General features: G+C 37.9%; 1 protein-coding gene across 2 annotated transcripts in view; it reads left to right on the top strand.

Moving 5' to 3' along the window:
* Positions 1 to 11,723: 11,723 nt before the first annotated feature.
* Positions 11,724 to 19,425, top strand: part of Ncc69 (sodium chloride cotransporter 69) — a 165,368-nt gene continuing 157,666 nt past the window's right edge. Inside the window, exons 1-2 of one of the 2 annotated variants that reach the window (XM_065221506.1) lie at positions 11,724 to 11,869; positions 12,518 to 12,698. The gene's annotated coding sequence lies outside the window, so the exon portion shown is untranslated. The remainder of the gene's footprint in view (positions 11,870 to 12,517; positions 12,699 to 19,425) is intronic. The other variant, XM_065221505.1, reaches the window with a different exon arrangement.

The following is a 19,425-nucleotide window of genomic DNA, read 5'->3' as shown; positions in this document are numbered from 1 at the left end:
AGATTTTTTAAACATGATGCTTTAAAAATATCACTGCAATTGATTTAAACTCTAATAAAAAAATAAAAAAGCCAAACTTGCTTCTTTAATTATTTAAGGCCATCAACGTTGGACATTATTGGAATTTTAAGGTAATTCTAAAAATAGTTCACAGTTAAGTGTGAGGCGAATTATTTGTGAAATCAAAGGAGAATTTCAAGCTACTTATGAGTAGAATTACATCCATCTTTGTGGGCTTCGGGGTCATGCGGTGTCACTCATCATTTAGTCGTATTGTGAGTGCCACGAAGTGAGGGTTCGATTCCCGGTTTAAATTTTGGCAACCTGAAAATTTCCCTACTGGTCTAATTGGTGTTGTGTGTTGACCGCTGTCTAGTGTAAAATATTCAGTCTGTGCAACCTCTGGTTGAAGAAGGTGTCAATTGTCTTGTCAACTCTGATGACCATTGCATGGAGATTTAGTCAATAAATCCGGAAGATAAATCATAGAAAATTCTTATGATGAAACTTAAGGAGTATGCTGATACGTATCGTGAGAATAATTTCAAAGGAATTCTGTCCAATCTTTCTATGGAGATTAATTTTAATAAAATTTTAAGCGCAATTTCTGGGAGACTTTCAAAACCATTTTGGAAAAGTACTTGAGTACTGAGGTAATACTGAAAAGGATCTCAAAACAATTCTGACCTTGCCTACAAAGCAGTTCAAACGAAATTATCGGATAAGTCTGAGAAGAGTGTGACGGTCATTCTGAAGAGTGTACCAAGTAAATTGTTAAGAATATTTTAAGAATTTCATAGAGAAAAATGGACACAAAATTGAGCCAATTCTTGCCAGTTTGAGGGAGTTGTGGAATTAGAGAGTGATTTACAAGAGATTACAAGAGGTAATGCTAAGAACTCTTAGAATGTTACTGGAAAAGATTAGATATTTTCAAGATTATTTTAGGGGAATATACAAAAGGAATATGGTAGAATTCTAGGATGATTCAAATCGAACTAAAAAAAAAAGGCGAAGATATCCTGTGAAAAGTTCCAAGTAAATTCAGACTAACAAAGAAGTTCATGATCTGGGACGCAGGAAAAATATAAATTCGGGAATTTAAAATCATTGCAAGATCCACTTTCATTTTAGTAACATAATAAAATTATTCTTTGGCATAAAATTATTCATAATGGTCATGAGAATTAGGTAGTTTAGGTAAACTGTGTGGGAGTTCCAAGATGTTAGGCTTTGATTCCCACTTCAGCCCGGTGAATTTTGCTTCAAAATAAAATTGCCTACTGCTCTGCTGGGTGTTGTGTGTCGTATGATTTCAAGAATTAAACTGTTAATCTGATCAACCTCAGAGTAATATTAGAATTATATAGAACTAATAAAATCTTTAAATTCTGGTACTGCATCAAAAAGTAAGGAATACATCGACTAATGGTTCAAAAAATCCATTCCATCAAATTTCCTTGATTCTTTGCTTCTCATTCTTTTTAAAAAAGTTTCAGATTAAAATACAATTCTAACCATATTTTCTGCTGTTTTTTACCCACATTTGACTCAATTTTTGAAATGCCGCGTAATAGATATTTGAACTTTTTGGGCACACCGTGTCAAAACTTTTCAACTTCTGGATGATTTTAGCAATGCTTACAAGTTATTTGCTTTATATAATTTATTTAAACATGTAATTTATAACCATTCAAGTTCCTACTTTCAATAAATTCCAGATGATCATACTGACCTTTTTTACGGGAGATTGGCACATCACTTTGATTTCAATAACATTATGTTAAAAAGGGGTTTTTTTTGAGCATTCCAGATTTTTCCAGATTTTATATTTTACCTGGTCCAGATTTTTCTGAAAATGACCTGGCAACGCTGGCTAGAATTCTGAAGAAATTTTTAGTTCGAGACATAATTTCAATGGGTTCTTGAAAAATATTAGGGAATTTTAATGAGAATCCTTGCAACATTCTAAGTTTCTGAATAATGCTTATAGGTAAATGTGAAGAAATTATCAAAGGAATTTTAATGAACATAACAATGTATTTAAAACATAGAATAAACTGAAGTGCGAGGTTTCATGAGAATACCAACAATACTGTAGAGTGAGTTAAAAAAAATCAGTAGATGGTGAAAGTTTGAAGAGGATTCCAATTAGAATCCAAATTGTTTCTAGTTAGCGTTAGCGTTAGCGTTGTTATGATATACTTCGTAGATTGGATACTAGCGACATGTTGATGTAGTACTTACTTAACGAGAGGCCACCGACTTAGCGACACCCTCATAAGTGCTACGGAGTTGGAGGGTTGGGTAGGGTATTCGGTTAGGATTCACCTCAAGTTGGCGATGCAACCAAAAGTATGTATTGTTTATTTGTTGTTTATTTAATCTCTCGATAGCCGGCTATCGAAAGAACATATTAATTTTGTTTAGTGATAATGAATTTTAAGAGTCATGACGGAGAGCTTGGGATTAAACCCATGATTCTCTGGTCAGTGAGCAAAAACGATCCCTCCAGGGTCATCGAGCATCTCAGAACCATAACGCTCCGCGACAATACAGGACTACATTTTCGCTTGATATGCAAATAGTTTCCGAGGTTAATGTTAAATATCAAATATACAAATGATGGACGATTTATTGTGCTGTGGAAGAGCTTGGGGTTAAATCCATGATTTTCTGCTCAGTAAGCAAAATCGATCCCTCGAGGGTCATCGAGCATCTTATAATCCACAGCGCTTCGCGTCAAAGTACGAATATATGGATGAACTATCTATTATTGAATAACTAATATTTACGATAATTAAATGAAATGAATAAAATATAAACTACAAACAAAACGTGACTGCTAAAATCTCAAAAAGATATTCTCACAAATATATTTCACGCCACCAGGAATCTCAAAACCATTAGACGTTATAATGATACTCTGCACATGTTAGACACAAGAAGAGGCCAAAAAGCAAGCGTCCGACACACAAAACCCGTAAAATCCACTTGCAGTCACAATCAACGATTCTACGAATCGCGAGCGCTCACGAATCATAAAACCGCTGACTGCGACACTCTGAAAGCGAAATTGACAGGCTCTATGCGTCAAACACCCGCCCTCCAATCTTCTCCCGCATCCAACAGCACAACTCTCCATTACAACATCTAACGAATTCAAAACTCCGAAAATCACTCATCTATAGCAAGTGAGTGGAAGCAACCCTGCATGCAACCATTCTTCATGATACACTTTTTCTGCCTATCTTTCTATTAAGCCTGTGGACATGCGTTAGCTTCGAAACTTCTAACCAAACTGGGTAAATTTTCAGATCACAAAAAAAACTTGAAAAAAACTTTCAAAGGTAATTACAAGTAAAATAAATATTGATTATTTTACGCAAAAACGAGCAAATAATATTAAATCTCTTGTATCATATGCTAATGCAAATTGATTGTAACAAAAATAATATGCTTAAATAAAATAAAATATTAATAAAATTATATGCAAAATTTACAAGAAGATCATTACTTTATTGGTGAGAAGTTTTTAATAAGCCCTCCCAGTTCCTCTGTATACAGAACAAATCTGATACTATAATCAGAATTGCTCAGTCTGCATGAAGCAACCGATTTCATCAAGGAAGTTCTATTAACAACCAAGAATTAATCGTTTGAGGCATACTGAAGCATTTTGAAGGTGATATGTGTCACTATAGGAAATCATCATCGTTAAAAATATAAAGAAATTAAACATAACCCTTTGCTTCAGTACCGTCAACCTCCATGTCCATGGGGACGGAGAATCCAAATTGTTTCTAATGTGTCAGAAATTTTGCATGTGAATACATTTTTTTTTAAATCATCATAATTGGGGCTTCCACCCAAAATAAAAATGTCGATTTTTGCGACTTTTGTACTGTAATCCAGGATGGTCTAAAAATAATCATAAATGCCCTTTTTTTCTAATCCCAACCCATACTTTAAGAAAAATGTAAAATAAAATGTTTCTTACACATTTTCAAGTTAATGATGATTATTGAAAAATATGGGTCATTCCAGCTCAAGTGGGTACAGAATTAAAAAAAGTTGTGGTCGATGTCACCGATTTGAGCCAAACTTGGCCAAAACGCTTATTTTGGCATTCTGAACAAACGCCTTTTTTGATTTTGCTCTAAAGTGCCTAGATCCTTCTGGGCTACAACCCTGTATTCCCGAGATTTTTAAAAATTTCAACTTTCAGAAGAGATTACTCCACAACCAAATAAGCTATTCGTGATCTTAGAACGTCAATTTGAAGGTTTTGTAATGTAAATATATATAAGTTAACAGCGGTAGCCTACATTTTCCAACAACACAAACACCGGTGACCAAGGAACAGCTCATAAACAAATTGCCGGCTTAAGCATATTCAACATCGGCACCATCGAACCATCGTGGACACCTGACAACAACAGCAACTAGCCTCGAGTGAACCTCGGACTTGCAGAAGCAGCACTTGACAACGACAACGACATAGGACAACGACACGGACTATGGCCCCCGCTACCTTGGTAGAGAAATGCAACGTTAGGACTTTTAGGGCCATTTGGTAGGTTTCAATTAATTTGGATCGATTAATAAAGCTCAGTCTCAATTGTACCTTCTTTTTAAAAACATCGTTTGAAGAATCCGTTTATTAATTTATATATATACATAGCTCAGCTTCTACCCGGAAAAGATCTTTTTCCCAACAATCCAGAGATAGTGAATTAAATAACCTCATGGTGAAAACGTGTTAATTTCAGTGTTTGTTTAGTAGGCTCTGCAACTTTTGTAAATAGTATGATAAAACAGTGTAGTTAATTAAGACAAGTAAAACTTTTTGTACCAACCACTCTCAGTTGAACCTACAGAAGAAGGAAACTAGAAGAAAACGGTAATTCTTACAAACTAGATTATGAAAACTATGCTGGTTTATAATAGGGACGGGACAGGGTAACTAATGCTGGGTCCCAACTAACCTTTTCAGATTTATAAGCCAACTTTCCCAGCGTTGTGCTGTAAAAAAGCTGAAAAAAGCTGCAGATACAGCTACAAGCAAAGCTAGCCAAATAGTTTTGGAGAGCGTTTACTCAACTTTTTCACAACCATTATTCAATTTGTCAGTCGCACTAAATAACAGCAGCCAATAAACGCTAATGTCACTTCTATGCAAATATTAATCAACTTACAACTTGTAGCTGCGAAACAAAGCTAATAAAGTGAATATATTTCTCATTTTATGGCTTCTTCACAAACAAGCACTTTTGCTGAATAACATGAACATCAAATGTGCTTTTTTAACAACTAAACCACCTGTATTCAGCTAATAAACTGGGTTAGCGCTACTTTGGAAGCTTTTTTTACAGTCAACTTGGTTTATTTTTAGACATGTGCAGTAGACTGATGCAAAATTTGACTTTTTCGCTCCACAGTGCTTAAATGGTTTCAAATCGGTCCTGATTACCCTCCCAAAGTTACAACTTATTTGGTTAGAAACAGACTTCGCACAAGCCATTTGAAGTTTACATGTAAATCACTATGGGAAATCTCAACTTTTTGTTCATTGCCTTCTAGTCTTCTTCCATATTGAGCTACGAAACAGTTCGATATCCATTCTAATAAACAATTTTCTCAGCTACAACTTTGCTCAAGATCGTTTCTATGTAAAACGAGACAGGAAAAAGTTATTAATTATTTAAGAGGTTGGTAAACTTATGACATGATCAAGCAGCTGCTCTGTAGGCAACACTGTATTTTGCAGTGTGACATAGTAGCCATGATTTTTGTGTCCTATTCAACGCCCCAGAAACACCAATGTTGCCTGCTGAGCAGTTGATTGAGCATGATCATAAGACATCAGCGCATTGAACCATTGATAACTTTCGATCCTTGCATTTATTCAAAATGTACTCTTCAGCAAAGTTGTAGCTGGGAAAATTTCCTACAAGTAAAATTGAAATTTTTTGAAGCAGACTAATATGGTGAATTATTAGATAGACATGAACAAAATTCTTGGTTTTACCATAGTAATTCCCATACAAACTTCAAATGGTTTGTGCCATCTCAGTTTCTCACCAAATGGGTTCAAATTTTGAGAGGTTAGTCAGGATCCGATTTGGAATCGTTTAAGTATTGTGCAGCGAAAATTTCATAATTTGCCTCACTCTAATGTGCAGTTTTACAGCTTTTACTCTACTCCTTTACAAAGCTGAAGTAACTAGTCGAGGAAAGTTATTTATATGCACTATTGTAAAGTCTCAACACAACGGTATTATTGTATTTTTTTCCTTTATTTAACATCGGTCTCTGTTCCGCAATCTAGTGCCAATCACCGACGGACATCGTGCCATCCATTGACGGCAACCGAATGTGCAAGGAAGGCAACTTCCACACCTGCGTAGGATATCGCACCCATTCACAACACACATGGGCCGGGACCAACGGCTTTACTTCCCTTCCGAAGGAAGACGTGACCAGAGATTGTTATGCCTCAGAAAAATCCCACTGACCTCGGCTGGGATTGAACCCAGACCCATTGGGGGTGTTAGAAAGCAGTCACGCTTACCACTACACCACCGGCGCCGGCTGGTATTATTGTAGAAAGTCATGTATATTTGTTTAGGTCAGTTCAAAGTGTTGGCGTAGCGAAGTTGGTTGTGTCAAGGTTTGCCAATACGGTCGGCTCGAGTTCGATTCCAGGTTCCGGTGCAGGGTAAATAATTTGGTGGTGTGCTAATTTCAATTAACTTGATTCTCACAGCAAAATCAACTCAATCAATTGCTCCAACAACAACAAAAAAAAGCGTAAATAATATTTAACCGACGTCAACGGCGCCGGTGGTGTAGTGGTAAGCGTGATTACCTCTCACCCCAGCAGGCCTGGGTTCAATCCCAGTCGGCGCCGCCGGGATGTTCTGAGGCATAACATCTCTGATCACGCCTTCCTTCGGATGGGAAGTAAAGCCGTTGGTCCCCGGTTCATGAGTTGATGGGTCGAAAGGTAGGGTCCAGGTGTGGGAGCTGCCTTCCTGGCACGTCGGCACCGACGTCAAGAGAAAGCTGTGTAGTGATTATTGGATAACCAGGAAAAGGTTGAGTAAGCGCCGTTGAGGGTTGAGTAAGCACACAACTAAACAGCAGGTTTAACAGCTGTATATAAACGTAAAATAGATAAGCAATAAGAGTTTGTCCCAAGCGTCACAACAGCCATAAGTAGCTGACTTAGTTCGTCAGATTTGCTTGCATACACTGATAAATTGAAATATTCCCATTTTGCTTGAAATTTAATCAATTTGACATTAAACTCGGTTTAATCATATCGAATGATTAAAATTTAATCCTGTCTTTCTAAAAAAATAAGCATCTGATATTATTCCCAGCTTAATCATGGTTGATTAGATTGTAGATTATCTTTTTTTGAATAAATTTTAATCATTTTTGATTCTATTTTAATAATTTTTGATTGAATTTAAATCTTTTTTGATTATATATCAGTATTGAAAAAGAATAAAATTTAATACTGGAAAGATTATTTCGATTTTAAACATGCATGACTACTGCCGAAGTAATCATGGCTCGGACTCAATTTGATTTAATTTATCTTTGAGTGTAGAGGTTCAGTAAAGGTTGCCTCATATCGTATAACATTTGAATACAACTTGAGGCTGTATGAATGAAATGAATAAAGCGTTAGGTCTGAAGGGCCTTTTTCTTTTATTTTGTGGTTTAATCTGATAAGAAAGTATCCGGTGAGTGGAACTCCGCTGATGCTTCGTGCTCGGAAAGCGGCCATTGTGATTATTCTCACATGGGGAGGCAGAGACTGCCCCAAAAACCACATCCGTTATCATGAAAACTACCGACCGCCATCGTAGATTCACCGTAACCAAAGCCACCGCGTGGTCAACGATAGTGTTAGCGGGTTGAATGTAGTCCCCGACTATCATCAGTGTCATCCTCGGCTACCCTCCTTCGGCCTTGCAGATAAATTATCCGGCTGCTGCCGTCCGCCACCACCTCCTTCACCAACACACAACCGCTACAACTGTCGTCCATCACCGTCAACCGCCGTTATCGACACCAGCGTGGATTCCGGTCAGGAAATAAAGTTTGGAAGCATCCTAAATTGTGACGTCATGAATATACAAATGTTAAATGAAATGTTAAAATAGCTTTAATGGTAGTCTGTTATTTCGAAGAGCAGCCATGGTTAACATATTTTCACTATTTTCGCAATTCCATCAGAAACTGGGTTCACAAGGGAACCATCAGGTCTCGCCTTTCAAGTGATACGAGTTAAAATTTCTTCTTCGAGAGTGTTGAGCATTCATTCAGTGCTAGTTCTGTCGGAACCTTCTCTTTGACAGGCTATCGACATCTGTGGTTGATTATTATTATCTGTGTTGCTCCATCACACAAGCAAGAGTGAATGACCCTGAGTTAGCAGATAACAAATACTTGAATTTTTTTTTTCAAAAATCATAACCTTTTCATCTCTTATTTCTCTTCCCTAAAATAGGTGAAGCAAGAGTAAATGACCCTGAGTTAGCAGATAACAAAAACTTGAGTTTTTTTTTCAAAAATCATAAACTTTTCGTCTCTTATTTCTCTTCCTTAAAATAGGGGAAGCAAGAGTAAATGACCCTGAGTTAGCAGATAACAAAAACTAAATTTTTTTTTAAATAATAACCTTTTCGTCTCTTATTTCTCTTCCCCAAAATATAGGAAATGACGGCTTCGGCATGACAGACTATTTTCGGAAACCTAAATTGAAACGCTAAAATCACTGCATTTTCTTACGAAAACACTTTGCTGAATGCATTCAAACGATTCTTTAGGCTGTCAGCTTCAATTTGATTATATTTTTACCACTGATAAAAAGCAATCTAGCAGGGTTTTCTTGAAATGAAACACACGCACTACAAAATGCTGCTGATTTCGAGTTGCCGATGAAATCTCAGCTGTTTAACACGCAACTCAAATAGAAAGGTTGCCGAATAAAAAGATGTTGCCCATTGTGGGCGACTATTGTAGTCGCTCTCACTAGAGAAGATTGGAGCTTTGTAAATGCGTTTCAAAACAGTTTTTGACAATTCTTTCGACTGAAATTGTTAGAACAGCTGGCAGTAAAAGATTGTAAACAAACTAATTCTGCAAATGCGTGTGTTTCTTATAGAAAAAGGCTATAGAAAGATGATCGCTGCTTAGGTTGCCGAGAATACGTAGATTCCCTTATATAAAAAATGAGTTTTTATTTTAAATAAAAAAAAAATAGTGATATTTTTGTTTTTCAAGTGGCTCCAAATGTCCTCTACAACATTGCTAAAGGTACCAAGCCGATTGGACAAACATTTTTAGAGTAACAGTTTTCTGAAGATATGCTTAGCATTTTCCACTAGACCCTTTTAAAATTAAGGCTGGATTAAAAATGGTGATCTGAAAATGCAAAACGGTGCTGAAAATTTTCAGTCAAATCCAAAAATACGAAAATTATTGGACTTTCGAATTAGTCTGGAATCGCTCTGTACAAAAAAACCACCGTAGCCGTCTTAATAAAGGGTGATACGGTCAAAATTTGGTCAATATCAACTTGACGTATTTCTTTCAATTTTGCATTTAAAAAACCTGAACACCCCTCATTTTGAAGGTGTGTGTGTGTAGAATGTTGCTCCTATTTTGATTTTGGAATTCACTCTTCAGTTGTCAAAATGCAAGAAGAGCAGCGTATCAAAATTTTGCTCGCGCATCGCGAAAATCCGAGCTACTCGCACGCAAAGTTGGCAAAATCGCTAAAAGTTGCCAAATCAACCGTTACAAATGTAATTAAAGTGTTTGGGGAACGTTTGTCGACAGCCAGGAAGTCTGGATCGGGGGGAAATCGAAAACCGGAAGCCGCTGAGACGACAAAGAGAGTTGCCGGTAGTTTCAAGCGAAACCCTAACCTCTCTCTCCGAGATGCCGCAAATAAGCTGGGTGTATCGTCTACAACCGTGCATCGAGCCAAAAAACGAGCCGGACTATCGACTTACAAGAAGGTAGTGACTCCAAATCGCGATGATAAACAAAATACGACGGCCAAAGCGCGATCCCGGAGGCTGTACACGACGATGCTGACGAAGTTTGACTGCGTGGTAATGGACGACGAAACCTACGTCAAAGCCGACTACAAGCAGCTTCCGGGACAGGAGTTTTATACGGCAAAAGGAAGGGGAAAGGTAGCAGATGTTTTCAAGCACATGAAACTGTCAAAGTTCGCAAAGAAATATCTGGTTTGGCAAGCCATCTGTACCTGTGGCTTGAAAAGCAGCATTTTCATAGCTTCCGGGACTGTCAACCAAGAAATTTACGTGAAAGAGTGTTTGAATAAACTTCTGCTGCCTTTCCTGAAGAAACACGGTTGTTCCGTACTGTTTTGGCCGGATTTGGCATCTTGCCATTACGGTAAAAAGGCCATGGAGTGGTACGCCGCCAACAACGTGCAGGTGGTTCCCAAGGACAAGAACCCTCCGAACACGCCAGAGCTCCGCCCAATTGAGAAATACTGGGCTATTGTCAAGCGGAACCTAAAGAAGACCAAAAAAACTGCTAAGGGCGAGCAGCAGTTCAAGGCAAACTGGCTTTCTGCGGCGAAGAAGGTGGACAAGGTGGCTGTACAAAATCTGATGGCAGGGGTCAAGCGTAAGGCCCGGCAATTCGGATTTGGAAAAGCGGAAGCCTAACTGAATATTTTTCCTGAATTTTATACTAATTGAACTTGAAAAAGAAATTTAATTTGATTTTTTAAATAAACGATTTCACCGATTTACACGCGTTTTCCCTTGACCAAATTTTGACCGTATCACCCTTTAGCTACTTTTACTAGCGACAGCTTTTAATCCATTATAAAAGAGACACCTACAACTTTGCTCAAGACACTATACCACTAGTCAAGTGTAAGCAAAATTTAACATTTTGCAGCGCCACAAGAATGAAAAAAAAAAATCCATTTTGAATTTTGATGTAAATGACATACAAAAGTTATAAATTAATTCATACACGTTTAAAGTTGCTTTCCGCGAAGCTGTTACCCTCGGCAACGAGTTGTTTACCTAACACGTGCTCGTTGTTCCCCGCCGCGTTTGGAGCATTGCAAACAGCGAGAGTGGCGGGCAAAAATTCCATCACATAATTCCGCGCATCACCGGTAACCAGCGCAGCGCAGCGACTGGAGAATGAGTGCCCGTTAAAAGCTATATCAACTCTCGCTCTTTGAGCGAATTCGAGGCCGGTCTTTTGAAAGTGAGACCGGCGCGGCGTCAGGGTCCGTTTTCGCGAGACCGGCTTTATGACAACAATCGAGAATCGCACATGGAGCATCTCCTAGAGTGGAAAAATTGCGAACTCCGCCAACCGTTATTGTGGTTGTTCTCTCGCAAGTCGCAACTCTTCTACTCATCGTCGTCGTCGTCGTCGCGGCGCATACGCGCATATATAATTCCAGCGAGTATCGGCCAGTGCTTCTCAGTTCCGATCGTGTTGCTCCGTGGTTCGTTTGTTCGTTCGCAAGGCGGGTTTGTATGCTAGTGATTTTGGCATAAGTTTGGAAGATTTTTTGTGGGTCAATTTCGGATTTACCGGATCGCGATCGCTTCTTTTTTTATTGGATTGTAATCAAAGTGATTACCGATCATCACGCGGGTTTGATTCGTGGGGTAGCTTGGTGGGGTTCCGGTTGTGCGTTTTTTTTTGGTTTTTATTAAAGAGAGTGTTGTAATTCGCTTTTTGAGGGGCGATCCGGTATAAGGTTGGCCTCCGATACGCATAGGCTGCGCAGAAGTCTTTCGGTCAGGTGTCGGTAAAGAAGTGTCGCGCGCTTGGAAAGGTACATAATCGCTTGTGACGGTCGCCATGTAGGCAATAAGTGCGGTGTACATTCGCAGCACTGATTGAGAATCGGTGTTTTCTCCGGTTGAAGAATTGTTTGCACTGCGTGCTGGCTGGAAAGCAAACCTTAACGATAATTTATGTGCATAGATTGTAAAGCAGATGGGACAAGCGGAGTGGCACTGCGCGGCGTCGTTGGAGTGTGTCTCCGTACAAGAGTCCCATTATTAGGTGTAATTATTTGTTTGCCATTCATCAGTGTAACGAAACGTAGCGAAAAATTGTACATTCAATGGAAACCGATTGACCTAACTTCAAGTGATACTATTAGTATAGCGTTTCTGTTCGTTTTTCGATTCTCCTTCTTCACCGACCGACAAAGTTTGTTTTGAGTTGCTACGAACCGCGCAGGGAGAAGTAAACTAAAGTTATACCGATTAGGGCAGTGTGAACATAAACGAAGTGAAACATTTGGCGCAACTGGAAGAAGAGAATACCACGCCTGAGCGAATCTTGAACTCCCAACGTGTGTCCCAACAACTTAGTTTTTATGTTATTATTATTATTACTTTTTTTATTTATTAGAATCAGGTTCTGTTCCGTGAGCTTATTTTCGTTATGGTTTTTGTTGTTGCTCTTATTGCAGTGAATCATTAAGCTGATTATACATACTGAGGTGTTCGTTTATTTGTGCTTGCTTGAGGTGTTTGAAGTATTAAAAATAAAAACTGCTGACTCTGCTGCTGGAAGCAGGTGATCCTGAACTACTGAGCTGTTAGCCATCGCAACGTCGACGCCATCCACGGGAAAGCTGTATGCAAACGCAGGTAATTTTGCTCCCATCATTCTGGGTAGCCACCAGAATTTATATACCTACAGCCATTTATGGCGAATCTAAGGTGCAGGTATGCTTACCTCATTGACTGATCGTGATTGTTGTTTTTCTGTTCTGCTTGCGCTTTGCTTTACCTAATAAAGGATTTTTGTTTCGCATTCACAATTTTTGCTGAGGCACGACAAAGTCGTAAATAGTGTTATTGAATGGAGCGACACATGGACGGACGGTTGGTTGGTTGGTTGATACGGTGATTTCCAGCCGGCGATAGCATTCAGCTGACCAAATGTCACGTGCGATGACGACGGTAGCGATCATCGACCGTTTTTGTGCCCCTAAGGGATGTGATGTGATGAGTGATGACAGGAAGATTTTGTTGAAATCATGTCAACAGGTATTTGGATTATAATGCGTACATTTGTAAGGAATTCTAAAGTTGACGGTTGATAACTGTCGCTACCCGTACTGTTGCCCCATGTTCGATAGAATTCTTATTAAGGCTGTGTTCCATTTGGCGAATTTTCACTTAAGATTCAAATAATCCTTAACCTTAAACCTCTAGCAAACAAGAAATCAGTTTTGACAGACACCTTCTGGAAAATCGGTCGATCTACAAAAGAGGGATTAACGAACATTTTAATTTATTTAATGGGGATCTATGTGAAAATTAACCAAATGGAACTAAATAGAGGTAGTATTGAAAATAACGAAAGTCAAATGACAATCATAGTTTTTATAGTAAGATGAGGTGAAAGTGAAACCTTATATTGGGCCAAAATAAAATCATTTAAATCATTTAAAATTAGAAACAGGATCAATGATGATACAAATTAAATTCTTTTACACTTAATTTGGCCGAATATAAAACTGATCCTTAAAAGATAGACCAACTACCGGTATGATTTTGAATTCAAACATGACAACATTTTCTTGTTCAAGTCAACCGTTTAGTTTCGAGCTCAGTTTTTTTTGGCTCAGTCGTCAAATGCAACAAATTAATTATCACCGGCAGTCCGCATCGTGCTCTCTTGCCGTGCGGATCTATTTGCTTTTTGCTGAAGGAAGTGTTACTACTACCTAAAGCTACAACAAATTTAAACAGCACTTTTCAGTGCTCAACCTGTAAAAATTTTCTACCTTGTTCAACTCTTATTCCTCTTCGATCCTTGTTTGGACCCTTCCCGAGGTAATCCTTCTTGGATATCGATTTGGAAAATTCCTCTTCGATCCTTCAGATTCTTATAGTAATCTGCTTGGAAGTCGATTTGGATAAAAATTTACTGCCGCCATGGCGCCTAAACGCAAAAGAAAGGGGCAAACTCTTGACCCCCCTTCTGATGAAATTAATTTGAGTAATCAATTTGATTTGCTCACGGATGATGAGAATGATCCATCATCCAAGAAAAATTCTAGTAAACTTTCCCGGCTTAATGCCAAGAAGGAAAAGATTCCCCCTATTGTGATAACCACTACCGATTTCCATGCTCTTCGCATGGAACTTTTGAATTTCGTGAAAGTTAAGTTTTCACTACAAATTGGACGTCGGGGTGAATGCCGTGTATTGGCTGAAACCTTGGACGGATTTAAATGTCTTCTCAAGTATCTTACTGAGAAGAAGCACAAATTTTTTACTTACGACACCAAAACTGAACGTGTGTTCAAGGTTGTCATGAAAGGACTGCCCAGTGGTGAATCCCTGGATCAGATCAAAGATGAACTGGCAAAATTACTTGGAGTTGTGCCACTCCAAGTAATCAAAATGAAAATGAAATCCCGTCCTGGCGATTCGCGTAACGGGATTTCTAATGATTTTTATTTAGTTCACTTCAAGTCTAGTGAACTAAACAACCTTAAGGCCTTAGAAAAAGCTAGCCTTATGCTCCATGTCAGAGTGAAGTGGGAACACTTCAGGAAGACTGGAGGAAATTTCCAAAACCTCACCCAGTGCCGTAAGTGCCAGGGATGGGGTCACGGAACTAAAAATTGCTACATGCCAGCTAAATGCATGAATTGTGGTGATTCCTCTCATGCAAAGGACGACTGTCCTGTGAAGGAAGATCCTAAGAAATTTAAATGTTCCAATTGTGGTGAAAACCACAAATCCAATTTTTGGGAATGTAAGACTCGCAAAGCGATCCTACAATCTCGTTCTAACCGTCAGGTAGGAAACGCACCACGTTTCCGACCAGGTACAAATTCCTCTGCTGTTAACAACGGTCAGCGAGGAACAAATTCTACATTCGTACCCGTAGGTACAAATATCTCCCCTGCTTCAAATGTTTCATCTGTACCTACTCCCCTCGCTGCTAACAATGTTCAGCGAGTTAATGGAGCTACCTATGCTGCTATTGCAGCGGGTAGAAATCAAAATACTAACCAACGTTCTAACGGAAATTTTGACAATTTTGACTTAGGAAGCATTACTGCCCCCAAAATGGAATTTTTACAGAATTCATTAATTGACATGATTTCTGATATGCTTAAATCTAACTCCATGTTTGATGCTATTCAAACTGGAGTAAAATTTGCAAATAATATTGTCATGACTTTAAAATTCAGTAATGGATTTTAAAGCATTAAATATTGTAAATTGGAATGCTCGATCTCTTAAAGATAATGAAGACGAGCTATTTAACTTTTTGAGAGTTCATAACGTGCATATTGCCGTTATAACTGAAACGTTCCTTAAACCTGCCCATAAGGTTAAGAAGGACGCAAATTACTTGATTTATAGAAATGATCGTCTTGATGGACCCTGTGGTGGCGTTGCCATCATTATTCATAGACGAATCAAACATAAAATTCTTTCTTCATTTGAAACCAAAGTTTTTGAAACTTTGGGGGTTTCTGTTGAAACAAAATTTGGACAACTTACGTTTATAGCTGCCTATTTGCCATTCCAATGCGTAGGCCAGCAAAAGAATTTTCTCAAGGGTGACCTCCAGAAACTTACCCGTCATAGGTCTAAATTCTTCATTATTGGTGATTTAAATGCAAAACACCGCTCATGGAATAATGCTCAAAGCAATTCCAATGGTAATATTCTGTTTGATGATTGTTCTGCAGGTTATTACACTATTCAATATCCAAACAGCCCAACATGCTTTTCTTCTGCAAGAAATCCCTCCACTATTGATTTGGTCTTAACTGATTCATGTCAACTTTGTAGCCAATTGGTTACCCATGCTGACTTCGGTTCTGATCACCTTCCAGTAACTTTTGAAATATCCCAAGAAATAATTTGTAATCCCAACAGCTCTACTTTCAATTACCATAGAGCTGATTGGGAGCAGTATCGAACATTTATGGAATATAACTTCGATCCAAACATTCCTTTGCAAACCAAAGATGAAATTAATTATGCTCTTGAATCTCTGACTACTTCTATAGTTGAAGCAAGAGCTGCCTCAGTACCAAAATGCGAGGTTAAATTCGATTCAATTATAATAGACGATGATCTTCAGCTCTTGATCCGTCTTAAAAATGTCCGTAGGAGACAATATCAAAGAACACGCGATCCTGCCATGAAGGTTATCTGGCGGGATTTGCAAAAACAAATTAAAAAGCGATTCTCTGCCCTGAGGGACAAAACTTTTGAAAATAATATTTCTAAATTAGACCCGAGTTCCAAACCCTTTTGGAAACTCACAAAAATTTTGAAAAAACCTCAAAAGCCTATTCCAGCGCTTAAAGAAGGTGGTAAAATTTTGATCACAAATTTGAAAAAAGCTCAGAAACTTGCTAAGCAATTCGAGAGTTCCCATAATTTCAGTTTGGGTCTTACTAGTCCTATTGAGAATCAGGTTGCTCGGGATTATCTGAATATTTTCTCTCGGGAAAATATTTTTGATGATTCCTGGGGGACTGATTTGGACGAAGTAAGGTCTATAACTAAAAATTTTCAAAATATGAAAGCTCCAGGTGATGATGGAATTTTCTATATCCTCATCAAAAAACTCCCAGAGAGTACCTTGTCTTTCTTGGTAAAATTATTTAACAGATGTTTCCATTTGGCATACTTTCCTGATAAATGGAAAAACGCAAAAGTTGTTCCAATTTTGAAGCCGGATAAAAATCCAGCTGAAGCTTCTAGCTACCGTCCAATAAGCTTCCGTCATCATTTAGTCACCGGCAATAATGCCTACATTACAGTTAAAGTGGATTCTTCCGTTTTTTTTACGCATCGAGCCGAAAAGTTACAGTTTGCAATCTTCTAGTTTTTTGAGAATCCAAATTATTAAGCTCATCATCATCATTTTGTATAGTTGTACATGTTCCTAATTTTTATCCTATAATAAAGGAAATCATTTTGTCTATTTTAATAACGCTATCGCAATTATATGTACAATAAAAACGTATTCGTTTCCGAACGAATATCAAACTTTTAATGGATCACTGTATGCTGTCAGTTTTAATTTCATCACTACTGCACCACCTTCATATGGGCAAAAAAAACCCCGTAAAAGTAATGTATCAAGATTTGAATATTTTTCCATAATTATCGACTTGGGAAGCGAAAACAGAAACAAATATTTGGTGGGGAATTTTTTTAATACTAACGACATCTGTTTCAAAAACCAACCATGCTTTTGATCTATTGAATGCATATTAAAATCTGCCATTTTTCGAGCAAAAGTCCCAAACTGCAGTTTAAGACACTCCACTAGAACACCTACCCTATAGACACCCATTAAAATTCTCTTGATTAATAAGTTTGACATATTAGCTGAAAGGTTTTGAGACCATGCTACACGGAGTGATGTTCGTAGTATTCTTTATAACGTATTATTAGAAATGGGAATAAGCTTAGGAGGGGGTGGTTTTCGACTCTCGCAGTCTTCGATAAGCAGCTACAACGATATTTTGCGTCTACTATCCGATGTTTCGATGATTTATTTTATCTTTTTCTAGGATTAGAGGCTTCGTACGTTCGAAATAAATTATCGGAACGTCGGATAGTAGACGCAAAATAACGCTGTAGCTGCTTATCAAAGACCGCGAGAGCTGAAAACCACCCCCACCTAAGTTTCTCAACATTACAGTCGAAAAAGCACCCTGGTTATGCGAATAAAAAATTACAACCAATAACAGATCTGGTGAATTTAATTAAGTAATTTGATAATCAAACAGATTTAAATATTTCTTAACAAAATGGTTCAAATCTAAAATCTACAATAAAGTTAAGATTTTAAAGTATTTTTTTTTTATAATGATTTGAGAATTACACTTCTAGATCTAAAAAAAATTAACAAACACCAGATATTGGGCTTTTTTTTAATTTTAATGAATAATTTAAATTTTAATTAGCACAAATCTAAGATCGATTTTCTCAAGTTCTACATCCTAAATTTTGGTTTGGGTTTTTCCAAGTCCAAGATCCGATAAATGTTAAATGGCTTGCAATGTTGGTTTTTTAAGCCTGGGGCCTTAAAGAAAAGTTAATTCGCAATTATAAAAAAATCTCTAGTGCGAATCAATACAAATCTTTCTGGTTTATAATACTAAAAAAAATAATAAATCAGGAATTTGTGAAAGAATTCAAAAATTGAAAGAATGAAGTCTCAGACATTTGATTAATTTTAAGTTCGCAATCTTTAACACATTTCATTTTATGAATAATTTTTGCAGTGAAATTGCATGAAAAATACTTTTGAATAAAGTCGCTTAATGTTCTCTTCAGAATTAGTATTCTCCGAAAATACTAAGGGGTAATCAACTCTGCACACTGTACCGGAACACATCACGGCACACTGATCAACACGTTAGGGAACTTTGTTGACAGTCGTTGATCTTTGCTTTGATCAGGATGAAATTAACAAATCCATTGAACTAGACAATCAGATGCCTGATTAGAAGTTAAACATATAGGACTTTGCTCGAATCTCTTCTGCAGCCAGTACTCTGTCCAATTACCTGCACGAGTTTTCAGAGTGCGGTGATAAATATCAGCGCCGAGATCATCACCAGCAACAGCAATAACTAGGTCACAATCAGGGTCATCCTCTTTTGCAACCAACATGATTGCAACAGTTGCTTGGAGTTTCCTGTAGCGACAATATCGGTAATCAAGGTTCACATGGGTCAATTCCAATGGGAACTAAGTGGTGGCCAGATACATAGCGTCATACATATCAGGCATATTTCTCCTCGAATGTGCGATATGCGGAGCCACTGGTTGCTCACCGTGTTTGAATACTCAGAATTCGTTCAATAAATATTATGACAATCACAAACGTCATTAAAACTTCAGGGTCACCAATCTCATGGGATACTTGATTGAAACCATTGGGCACAGATTGAGGTGTGCAGAGCTGATTACCCCTTGGTTTTGTTCAGAACCATTGGTATTTCGAAACGCTCCTTGAATTTCGCTTTGAATTTTCTAATAAATATCACCGGAATATCCTTGGCAAACCCATATGCTACGAAGACTCCATTTACGCGGTCCCAATTAGGCGCGCTCTTCGGGGGATTGCTGTACGCTCTTTCATAATCTCACTATCGGGTCGTCTGTCTCTGTTCATTCGATAGTCATCGCAAGCAAGCATCAATCCTACGTCAAAAACATTTCTTATGTTATATAGGGCCCTTAATCTGGCAAACGGTTTCTGTCTTCGGCAAAGTTGATTAATTGGAAAATACCGGTCAAACAGTGCACAGTTGATCAGCTGGTCAAAAACAGTCTGGTAGTGAACATTTTTATTCTCAATTGCTTCACT

Source organism: Ochlerotatus camptorhynchus, unplaced genomic scaffold, assembly GCF_037179485.1.
Source record: "Ochlerotatus camptorhynchus isolate MF236.1 unplaced genomic scaffold, CSIRO-AGI_Acam_v1.1 ptg000143l, whole genome shotgun sequence".
Classification (NCBI taxonomy): Eukaryota; Metazoa; Arthropoda; class Insecta; order Diptera; family Culicidae; genus Ochlerotatus; species Ochlerotatus camptorhynchus.
This window is presented reverse-complemented; position numbering and strand designations above follow the sequence as displayed.